Here is a 12,657-nt window from a genome sequence, read left to right on the forward strand (position 1 = left end):
TTTTGGACAGCATGGTGGACCTGGAGAGCATTATGCTAAGTGCAATAAGCCAGTTAGAGAAAGACAAGTTCCATATGATTTCACTCATATCTGGAATCTAATGAACAAAATGAACTAACAAGCAAAATAGAGACAGATTCATAGATACAAAGAACAGCTGTGAGGAGAGAGGGTTGGGTAACTGGGTGAAAAAGATGAAGGGGTTGAGCAAAAAGAAAAAAAATAACAAAAAACTCACAGACACAAACAACAGCATGGTTATTACCAGAGGGAAAAGGGGGCAGAGGTAGAAGACAGTAAAGGGGGGATATATAGTGATGGAAGGAGACTTGACTTGTGGTGGTGAACACACAATACAATATAATGATGACATATTGTAGAATTGTATACCTGAAACCTATATAATTTTATTAACCAGTGGCACCCCAATAAATTCAATAAAAATTAAAAACCCAACACGCCCAAGCTTCCACATAACATTCCATACCTCCCACCAGCCCAACATGCTCATTTAACCTCTTCTCGCTTTCCTTCCACATATTCCCTGTGATCAAACCATTGATTTGCTTCTTAGATCCATGACAAAGAAAACTAGTTTATGTGCTCAGGTGCTCCTTTTCCTTCTTTTTGTTTTTAATCCTACCATCAGTTACCTCGACACGTAAACTCAAGGTGCTTAAAGACAGGAATCATGAAAGCCCAAGACATTCTCTCAATGAGTATAATTGCAATGATATGAGTTTATTTCCAGGATAGCTACACAACTAAAGTAATGGTACTATATGGGGATGCTTACTTAATTTTATGCAACCGAAGACATCCTGGGGAAAACCAGCTAAAAATGTAGATTTCTGAGTATGCTCCCAAATGTGGTGTTGAAAATGTCTGCGAGGGCCTGGGCATCTGCATTTATAATTAGCATCATACTTAGTTCTGATTTAAATGGTCCAAAGGTGATGCTTTGAGAAACACAAGTCTGAAGTATGAAGGTGAACTTCCTGTATATCAAACATACTGCTCCTGTCATTAATTATATTTCTCTATCAACATGCTAAAGACAGAATTTAGCTGCATACCTGTGTTTGATGACTGGAAACTTTTTGAGGAAATAAAGAACTGACAATAATGTTAGAGTGTAAATGTATGGTAGGAGGGGTATTTGGTTTTTAAGCTGAAGGTGAGCATCCTGGTTGAAGGATGCTCATCTTCAGCTTAATGCCTTCAATAAGGAATTATCATGGTGAGATCAGACTGAAATTGGCACAGTGTTTGGAACAATGGGCCATGGATTGGTGCTTCTTTCTTGGTCTAATTTATTCTCTAAGGAACAGGTTTCTTCCTAAGAATCCAAGTGTATTCCACAAATACTTTTTAAGTGTCTGCAAATTTTCAGGCATAAAACTGGGTGCTAGTTTTAAAACCCCAACATTGTTTTTAGTTCTGTGAAATAAATGTCCTAAGCCATGCTTTTACATATAATTTTTATATCCAGCATCAGTTAAATGGCAAACAGGAAAAAGCAGTTGGGGAAAACATAATGATTTATCGGGAGTTCCCTGGGAACTGCGATCTCGCATTGAATGGGGTTTATCAGTGAAAAGCAGACATTAAAGGAAAATTACTCAGAGAAAACCTCTCTGCCCTACAAAAATCACAGGATTGATATTTTTAAGCCAAATCTTTTTTATCTACTCTTTACTGCAAATTTTTTCAGATACCTACTTTTCATCAGGTGAATATTTGCCCACAAAACAGTTTTGATGGGTTTTTATCAACATTTAGTTCTTTATTTTATCTTTATTTAACTAATGAAGGATAATTGTAACAATTAACAAATTGATGCAATCAAAGAAATATTCCTATGCTATTACTAAATAAGTAGAGTCTATAACCCTTTAAGCTGCTCGAAAAAACAGGCATGACATTTAGAAAAAGGCAACAACATTGAAATAACATATACAACCTCCTAAAAGCAAAATATCTTGCAAATCTTCTGTTTTGTTTTTAGAGTGCACAATAAGAGTTCCAATTATTAAAAGGTATGTTGGCTTCTGCATAGGAATAAAGGAACATGGGGAAAGACCATCTGACCAAAAAAAAAAAAAATTAAAGATACATGTGGTTTAGCTTGTTTAAAGCAACAACATTAAAATTTTAATGGCTTGTTTTATTGGAGATGTACAATCTTAAATTAACATCCCCATTGTAATTAGGGAAAATAAAAACATCAAAGCATATGCATTCTTTGTTAGTTATATCGAATGAACATAATAAGCCTGGATAAATTATTGTTACAGCAATAAATGATTGACCTTTAAGCCAATAGGAAGGAAACCAACGAGAAGAGAATTCAGCACTGAAAAAAGAGGTTCATCACACTGTGTACTCTTTCATTTTACAGAAGAGCCAACTGAGGCCCAAAGACGTCGACTGACTTGCCAGGATCACACAATCCAGAAAGTGTTCCATCAGATGACTATAGAGTTCTGTTTTCAGTTATACTATTAAAGCCTTCAGAAATTAAAGATAATGTTTTCATGAAACAGTCATCAACATGTGTTGCCATGTTTACGTATCCTTGATGTTCATTCAGGGTCCAAGATTTCCATTCATTTCTTTAACCTCCTACTTATTCTCCATAAGATGTTTATACTTCCTAAAGAGGTTGGACCCTTTTCCCCACCTTCCTCCTTCCTCTTCCTCTTCACTTTTCTTCTCCCTGCTTCCATTCTGTTCGCTCCCACTCCTCACTGTTTTCTTCCTTTCTCATTATCTGTCAGTCTAGAGCTCATGGTTATAATTCAGGCATCAGGAAGGTAAGAAAGTCAGTGAGATCATTCACTTACTCCAAGAAGCAGTGATACTGAGACTCACATTGAAAAAGGCTGGTGAAATTGACCCCAGAGTTTAGCAAGGGATGTCTCAAACAGACTAGATTCCTTATCAACTCACTACATTGATGGTCTCTTGATTCATCTCAGGAATTTTAAATACACCACCAGGATAGTTTCTGTCCTTGCCTTCTTAGAGTTAACAGTATGATACAGACTAAATGTTTGTGCTCCCCCAATATTCTTATGTTAAACATTGTGATGGTATTTGGAAGTAGTGACCTTCAGGAGATAATGAGGTCATGAGGGATTAGCCTGTATTAGAGAGCTTCTCACCCCTTCTGCCATGTGAGTTCCAAAGAGAAGACAGCTGTCTATGAACCAGGAAGCAGGACTTCACCAGACATCCAATCTAAGAGCATATTGATCTTAAACTTCCCAGCCTCAAAACTGGGAAAAATAAACATTCCTCATTTATTTTTTTAAATATATGTTATTGACTTCAGAAAGGAAGGGAGAGGTAGAAGCATCAATGATGAGAGAGAACCATCGGCTGCCTCCTGCAAGCTCCCTACTGTGGATCAAGCCGCAACTGGGCATGTGCCCTGACCGGGAATTGAACCGTGACCTCCTGGTTCATAGGTTCACACTCAAGCACTGAGCCATGCAGTTCAGGCAATGTTTCTTGTTTATAAGTCACCCAATCAATAGCACTTTGCCATACCATCTCGAACTGAGCAAGACACAGCGATATGGAGAAAAATACTTCCATGTGTTTTCTCTCTTATTTCCTAGTATAACCACTCTGATCCCAAAATGCATTACATCATTTCCAGTGCTAGTCTGTACATTTTGTAAGAATGGCAGAGGCCACACACCTCAGCTCCTAACACCATGCCTGTCTGGCTCTTTGAAGGAGTTGGCCAATTATCAACTACAGACTTGTGAGTGCAGAGCTGAGTGCTTGCGTTCCCTTACAGTGTACTTAAGATGTGTTCAGCTGACACAAGACACCTAACCTGGAGTAGCTAATGCAATAAAAATATGTCATGCCCTAGTATAGAAAACAGTCTAGAAGTTGGGGAGTTTCAGGGTTGGTGAAGGTGGCTCAAAGACATCATCAAGGACCCAGGTCTGTCTCTTAGTAACTGTGTCACTTCAGCACATACATTACTTCTGCTACCCTCCAGTTTCCTACAAGAACAATGACAGCATTTGAAAACACTCCATAAAATTTTTCTATCATCATTATTGTCTAAAACATTACTATTTTATGAAAGATTTTACTTGCTCAAAACCTCTACTACAACCAAAATGATAACCCATTGGCTAGATAATCTCTAATGATTTTTTTCACTTTCAAGTAGATCGCTCTGTTTTTTATCCATTTCTCACAGATGAGGATAGTTTGCCTAGTATCATTCAATCCCCATTGGATTTTCCTAAATAGGAAGAGAGTACAGTGTAGAGAACTTACTAGGCTACTAACAAATGAAGAGCGGGTTCTTCCCAACAGTAAAGTGCCGTCGCCTCTGTCTGCCTCCCATTGTGGCTTCCTCTCCACTCGACCAGCAGCAGGTTGGGTGCAAAGTTTTAATGAGAACAACATGCAACCAGATTGATTTACTGTCCAGTACCTGCTCAGGCTACACAAGCACTTTTTAAAATAGCATTCTGGTAGGGGTTGCCTTTCAAAAGCCAGAAATAACAGGGTTTGGAAATAAATTTAAAAAATTTTTCAAGCAAAAAAAAAAGGAAGGATAATTCACAAAGCCAAGATGCCAACTGCTAGTTCTCCCTGAGTCGAAGCAATGAAGATTATGTATGGATCATGTGACATGACTAAACAAGTCAAGAAAATGAAATTATACAGGCAGCACAGTACCCACAGCACTCTGAAAGAGGTCTCAAGTGCCAAAGGCAGGTTCACTTCACCCAAAGTTTATTTTTTATCAGGTTGCTGACAGCAATTTCAGTTAATGTACTTCCAAAGAGCCAACTTACTACACTACAAGGTACTATTTTTTTAAATATATTTTTGTTGATTTTAGAGAGGAAGAAAGAGGGAGAGAGAAGTAGAAATATCAATGATAATAATCATTGATAGGCTGCCTCTTGCACGCCCCCTACTGGGGATAAGCCTGTAACCTGGGCATGTGCCCTGACTGGAAATCCATCCTTGACCTCCTGATTCATAGGACTACACTCAACTAAAGAGCCACACCTGCTGGACTACAGGCACTACTTTTGTATTTGTGCATAGATGCATGTGTCTATGCACATGCTATTATTTACCCATCCATTTGCTCATTCACAGCTACAGGCTCAATGCTGACATTGTCTGTGCCCTAGAGGTCAATCTAGCCTTGAATATTCAGAACCTCAACCTATAAACTCTTCTGTGGTAATTATTTTATGTTCTGAATGACAGAAGCTTGTTTAAATAACCATGTGACTTATAAGTGAAATTAACCCAACAGCAAAATATTTTCTAAAAGAGGCAGGTGTTGGTCAATGGTTAGAGTAGCCGCCCAAGCCCCAGTCAGGGCACATGCAGGAGGCAACCAATCCATGTGTCGCTTTCATCTCTCTCTCTCTCTCTCTCACTCTCTCTCTCTCTCTCTCTCTCTTTTCCTTTCTCTCTCTTTCTCTTTCTCACTCTCTCCCCCTCTCACTCCCTTCCACTCTCTCTAAAATTCAATGGGAAAAATATCCTTGGTTGAGGATTAACAAAAAAACAAAAAATAAAGGAGGCAATGACCCAAAAACCACAGGGTTTCTATTCCTTCTTTGCTGTCTTTTTTGATTCAAGATATTCATATCAAGTAATTATAACAATTACTCTTCAGTACTCAAACTGTTCATGAAAATAGCTAACATTTCTTCTTTTCACTATACTCAACCATTATAACATATAAATACAAATACAAATATTATAACATGTATGAAGTATATGACATGCATATATATTCAAATTCATCATGAAGATCTAAAATAAATGAAGATAAAAATCATATCCTTTCCTGTCTCAATATACTATCAAACATGAAAGTAGGAATACAATATTTTTTGACACAGTTAATTAAACAAATCTACACATGAAATCGCTCTAGAAAAGGGTTCCATTTCCCATAAAAATAGTAAAATGCAGAACACAGCAGTTTTTTTTTTTTAAAAAAATCAAATGTCTTCAAAGTCTGTCATTCTAAGTGTTTGTCAGTTGGTACATTAGTCAACACATCGGTAGAAAGATTGATTCATTTCAATGTTATTGTCTAACTATGCTGGCCTTCTCCCCTCTCAGCTGCTGTAGCCTTTGGTCAAGTCCTCACCATTTGCCTGACACACAACATGACACCAGCCCCAACATGGTCAGTTCCCCAACCTGGTTTGTTTCTCACCTGGTGCAATGTGAGAACGCCCACCTCAGGTTTGCCTTCCAAAATAACAAAACCGATCCTGTCACTCTTCGACTGTAAAAACCTCTACCAACTCTCTGCTGTTTACAGGATAGTGTGCACTCCACAGCTGGTGTCTGAACCTCTTTGACATCTGGCCCCACTCTCATCACATTCTCCCAGGCACCGTCCTCCCGACCCATGCTCCCGTCTCCAGTGACTCACTGTTCTCTCCACAGCACCTGGGCTTTCACATCACATTTTCTCTTCAGCAGAAGTTCTCAACCAGAGGCTATTTTGTTCTGTCGAGACTACTTTTCAATGATTGGACACATTTTTTATTATCAAGAATGAGGGTTGTGATACTATTAGCAGTTAGTGGGTCCAAGCCTGGGGTGCTGCTAAACATTTTATAATGCCCAGGACAGCCCCCAAGGCAAAGAATTATCCAACCAAAACACATCTATTATTAAAATACTGGAGGCCCGATGCAAGGGGCTCGGCCGCCGCCGCCACCGCCGCCCCAGCCGGCCTCTGCCTCAGCCCCCACCCACCCTGTGGCAGCTGCCTTGGCCCTCGCAGCCCCGGCTTCATCTGGAAGGATGTCCAGAAGGACGTCCAGTCTAATTAGCATATTATGCTTTTATTATTATAGATCATCTAGCCCAAAACAGTGCCTAGATGGAGAAGTCCTGCTCCACTAGGTATAGTTTCCCCTTAAGCCAACTCCCTCATTTTTCACCCAGAAGTTTTCTCTTCCTTGAAACAGCCTCTGCTTTTCCAGGTTGTGGGTTCCTCCCTCAATTTCCACCTACCACATTCACTTCAGATTATATTTCAACCAACACATACAATATCTATTTAAGTGTCTGCATGCTCCCTAGACTGTGAACTGCAACCTGCCAAGTGTTACTCTTCTTCCTGTCCCATGATCTGTCCATTGCAGATACTCTGTAAATGTTAAATCACTATACATCCTTTACCATAATTTTCTATATTTCCCACTAGACTTGCACTGTCCAGTACTCTAGCCACTAAGCATGCATTTTATTTACACTTAAATTTAAATTCATTAAAACTGCAAATTCTACTCTTCAGTGGCACTTGCCCCATTGTAAGAGTTCAATAGTCACGTGGCTGGTACAGAAACTCCTACTGGGCAGCACAGCAACTAGACCTTACGACCACCATGAATGTTAGGGGCTACATCTGCATTCAGACACACGCCTGGTACATAGGGGTGTTCCATAAATATTTGCATGAATGAGTAAAGATACAGAAATCCTAGTTGAGTTAACTTCCATTTATTTTTTTTTATATGAGGAATAAAATCAGCCAAGACAGGGACTTTCAGAAAATCCCTGCTTTTTTACTGGTCAGACCAGAGTGCTCTCCGTCATCCAAGTACGGTCAGGAAGACTAATGAATAAGCATCAGGGCATCAGGAGAAACAGCATGGTTACCAGTCAGGTAATTAACATTCCAGCGGCAGGCAGTAGTTGTACAACCTGAGTCTTTCCTGAATGGCTTCCTGGAACAGCTTAGCCCTGAGCACCACCAGCCACAGCAGGAAAGGCACACAGGTGATACAATTACATGCATTACCCAGATCTCAGGGTGACCATTCAAACTGCTGGGAGTCAGGGGGACATTTTAAGAACTGCACCAGGGAAGCCTCAGAGCATAATGGCGAGCACAGGTTTAGTCAGACAGAGTTCGTTCTGGTGCTGTGGCTCAGTTGGCTAGAGCATTGACCCATGCAACCAAGGGCCACGGGTTTGATACCTGGTCAGGGCACATACCCAGGTTGCAGGCTTGATCCCCCATTGGGGCTCGTATGGGCGGCAACTGATTAATGTTTCTCTCTCCCTTCCTCTCTTTCTAGAATCAATGAAAAACTTATACTCAAGTGGAGATTAAAAAAAATGAGTCAGACAGATTTGAGCTCCTCTCCTCCTCTGTCACTTTCTAAGAGGGTACTTTTGGGAAGTCCATGTGCCCCATTGAACTTCTGTTTCCGTCTGCAAAATGCAGACAATAGTATTATCTTCCTAACCACTTTATTGTGGGGAATGAAGGAGATACTGCATATATGCATTTAAAACAGAGACTGACACATACAGGCCCTGAATAAATCTTGCTGTTTTCATAATTACCAAAGATATTATAAAATCTTAAAGGAAGAGGGGGCCAAGAGGTCAAGTACAACTCCAACACTGCCACCGTCCTCGCTGAGTTCTTTACTTTCTACAATATCCCCGCCAAGGATTACCTAACCTTTAATTGAAATCCTTTAATGACCATGAACTTAACTGCTTTTTAAGGAAACCCTTTCCATTTCAGATGACTGGAACATAAAAGTGCCACATTTATCCATGGGGTACTGTTGGCCTTCGGGCGCAGCCCTTCTGTATCAGGCTGCACATACATTATAGCACATGGAGCGTCTGTCTCCAGCCCTCTCGATACCAGTAGCACCTCCTCCCCAACGCCCCCCCCCTCACAATCACTGTAGAAACAAAAACAATGCCTTTATATATTTTCTATGTCCCCATCACCTGCTAAAATCCACTGACCAAGCTAAAACCTTCCTCCTGAATTTGAGCTTGAGAAAATGTAAATAGATGATGGAGAGCTCGGAGACAATGGGGAGTTCAAGAATATCCTCCTGAGCTATATGGTAGAGTGGGCCTGCTAGCTCTCAGATACATTTTCCATCACCCCCCTGCTCTTTATCTCAGGAATCATATCCCCCAGGCTCTTTTTCCAACTGCCTTCCTTCTGTGTAGGCTTATTCAATGAGAGGCACTAGCACGTTGGAGAAGGGGAGGAGTTGGGGTGTTTCTCACTCTACCTTGGGTAGTATCTCTTCTCGGGCAGAGGTAGGCATATGTCCTTCATAGATCCAAGAGCCATTCTCTCCATAGTCCAAACTCCTGCCAGGGAAGGCCTGTCCATGTTCTTGTCCTGTCTCAGGACTCTGGCCTCTGGAATTTGATAATACATGCCTGTTGTCTCCCCATAATTTCTATCAATCCTGGGGTGGCCTTATGCCTCCAATTGCTCTGTCAGCTTTTCCATCACCTATGTAGCGAATTCTTCTCTGCATCATTAAATGCTTTCTGTTGAAATACACCGACAGTTCCTGTTTTCCTGATTGGACACTGACAAACACAACCTGAGAGATGGATGTGTTTATCCTGTGTTCCTCTAGGATAAATTACTGAGAAGATGGCAAGAAGAAGGGCTTATTTCTGGCTTTTTCATTGCCTGTGGGCCCTCATGTAGCAACTTTTGAGGAAACAGAAATTTTTCGATGTTTGCTTTCCTAGGGATATACATTTAGAAGAAATTGTCAGAGCGGTAACTACTCATTTCCCCATGACATGTTTGCCTTTATGGAAAAACACACCATTCCGCCAAAGGAGACGGATTCCTCAGACAGAAACTATCTGTGAGAAACAGAAGATGGAAGCTGGACTTCAAAGCCCCGGCATGTTGACTTATTTCTTTGCCCCATCTTAGCTGTGAGTCTAGAAACACAGGGAAGAAAAAAGTAGACTGGCTCCAAAGTGCAGCCAAAGTCCATCTCAATTAGTTGCTAAAAAATGTTCTAACTTCTGACTGGAATGTCTTAGGTACAAGAGTAAGATCCCTGGTTTCAAGTATTAGAAGCTGGTAAAATATATACAAAGAATAAATAAATTAATTAAATTACACACAAAGAATACACCTACATTAAAGAGATATATATGCACATGTGTTTGACCAGCAAAGCAACAAAAAGCCCTGTCTGTATGGTTCTGTTAATTTTCCAAGACACTTTTTTTATTCTCATTTTCTATATATACACAATTGACCAAGTCTTAGGAATCCTCCAGTTGTTTGCAACAGAAACGCACCCAAACTAACTTAAGCACATAAGAAATAGGTAAAATGTGTTACTAACCCAGAAGGAAACTTCTGAATCTCTAAGGGAGAAAATTCAGTCAAATCTATGAAAGAAGTCTAAAACCAGAAATTAGAAAGCCATCGGAAACCAAGGAATTTCTTTCCCTGCATCACTCTCTCAATCTGGGATTTACTTGCTCTCATCTCAGTGCCAATGACTCTCTGGTCTCTCTTGGCATATGGCTGAGATAGCTGAAGGCCTCACAACAGATCCTTACCATCTATGTTAGCCTGCCCTGGGTTCCAGTAGCCTGCTGGGACTGAAGAGTCTCTAAACCCCCAATTCTGAGCAAAGTCCCAGAATCTGACCCACCTTGGGTCAGCTATCTACCCCTGAGCCCACCAGGTCCCCTGAACCTGGGGAAACAAGGTCAAATAGTACAAGTAGGGATGCCTATAGTAGTCTTCTTGGTAAAGCAATTCTAAAAGGTGAGGCTGAGGAAAGGAGAAGAGAGTAGGGCTAGATAGCTGTCATTAAATGATATCAACTTCAAAAGGGCATTATTAGAATTATTCTGATTTTCTGGACAAGGAACTGGCACAGAGAATTAAATCATCTGTCCAATATCTCAATGTTAATATCAGAGTCACTACTTAATTCAAGTCTTCAGAATTCTTTCCCCTCACTTCTAAGTTACCACCCCTAAAATGGGCTCTGTGGCAGACAGAGGTGGTAACTTACAGGCAATTAATTATTATCATTACTACCACAATTGCTGCTGCTGCTACTACTGCAATTATTATAAAGGAACTGAGAAAGTTTTCTAAAAACATGACCTATAATATTTGTCCTCTTCCATCAGCTGAGCCATCTGCCTCTCTAAATTTCACAGCCGCTATGTGATGTCTAGTAGGACTCAGAATCTACTGAAGTCCCTGTGGAGAGAACTTGAAATAAATTCTGAACAAGGGCCATGGAGTCTCAGAACTCTATGTGAAGTGTGGTAATTCCAGACCTACAGAGCCCAGCAGAGTAAGTGGAAAGGAGTTCAACTTTATTCTCTTTGAGCATACTGAGTCTCCCTGAGCTCTACATGCCCCGGAGGAAGCTAAATGAATGTTATGTCTTCTCTAATCTCATAGTTTGGAGAATGGAGGGAAACCAGGTTGTAAAGTGGTTTTCTATTATTGTGGGAAGAGAGATTTAACAGCCTGTCCTAAGTCATTTTGATATTGATAATTTCTTTCCTTGGTCAATATTGCTATTAATTTTACCAATCTTTGTAAAGAACCAATGTTGGTTTTGTTGATTATTTTTCTATCATACATTTGTTTTCTCTTTAATGAATTCCAGATCTTATCATTATTTTCTTTTATCTACTTTTTGGGATTTAATTTATTATTTTTTTCTAGTTTCTTTAAATGGAAGGTTGTATCACTGATTTTTAAGCAATTATTCATTTCCTATATGTGAACTCAAGGCTATAAATTACCCTGAATGTACTGCTTTAGCTGCCTATGTCATAACTTTATTAAAATTCAGATCAAAATATTTTTAATTACCAATGAGATGTCTTCTCTGACACACAGATTAAATTAATTTGCAAGCAATTTGTGTTTTTCTAGTTATACTTTGGGTTTTTATTTATCCTTAATTCTTTATAATCAGATAACATAATATAAATGATTTAAGGCTTTTGATATTTGATGAGACTTTATAAACCAGTATATGGTCAGTTTTGGTAATGATTCATATGCACTTGGAAAAGTAAGATTCCTGCCATGGTTGAGTGCAATACCCTAAAATTAATTAGGTCACATTTATTAAATGTGTTGTTCAGATTTTCCATATGTGTATAGATTTGAGGATGTCTATTCTATCAGTAATAGAAAAGGCATGTTCAAGCGACTTTCTATGATTATGATTGTCCTTATGGTTGTTTTTCTGTCATTGATTGCTTTAAATATTTTTAAACAATGGTACCTCTTGCATTCAAATTTAGGACTGTGAAATCTTCTTTTACTTGGGTATTATTCCTCTTTACCTCTTGCCCTTAGAATCTACTTTTCTGTTTATTAGAAAACTCCAATAGCTTTATTTTGCTTACTGTTTGCATGGTATCTTCCCCATTCTTTTACTTTTAATATTCCTGTATCTGAACATTTAAAATGAGACTTTTATAAAGAGCACACACTTGGGATTACTTTTAATACAGTCTGTCAGTGACACATTCTTTCAGTTGTTGTCTCAAATGTCTTTTATATTTACATATATTATCGTGTCACTTGCAAATAAAAGACAGCTTTATTTATTCCTTTCCAAAAAGTCTTATTTAACCTTCATTTTCACTGGGTAAAGAATTTCGGGTTGGCAGTTACTTTCCTTCATTACTTTTAAGATGGAATTCTATTATCTTTGGCCCCTTCTGTTCTTGTTAGGAAGTTAGCTGCATTATTGTTGCTACTTTAATAATAAGTCTTATTTTTCTCAGTCTGGTTTTTGTCCCACCTCCAGTTACTTTTTAAATCTTCTTGTC

The 12,657-nt window shown here is 39.3% G+C and overlaps 1 protein-coding gene across 1 annotated transcript in view; it reads right to left on the minus strand.

Moving 5' to 3' along the window:
- Positions 1–12,657, minus strand: part of SGCD (sarcoglycan delta) — a gene marked incomplete at its 3' end in the record, with an annotated part of 771,422 nt that overhangs the window by 699,829 nt on the left and 58,936 nt on the right. The gene's annotated exons all lie outside the window — the stretch shown is intronic.

The sequence above is a fragment of the Plecotus auritus genome (genome assembly GCF_963455305.1).
Source record: "Plecotus auritus genome assembly, chromosome: 6".
Lineage (NCBI taxonomy): Eukaryota > Metazoa > Chordata > Mammalia > Chiroptera > Vespertilionidae > Plecotus > Plecotus auritus.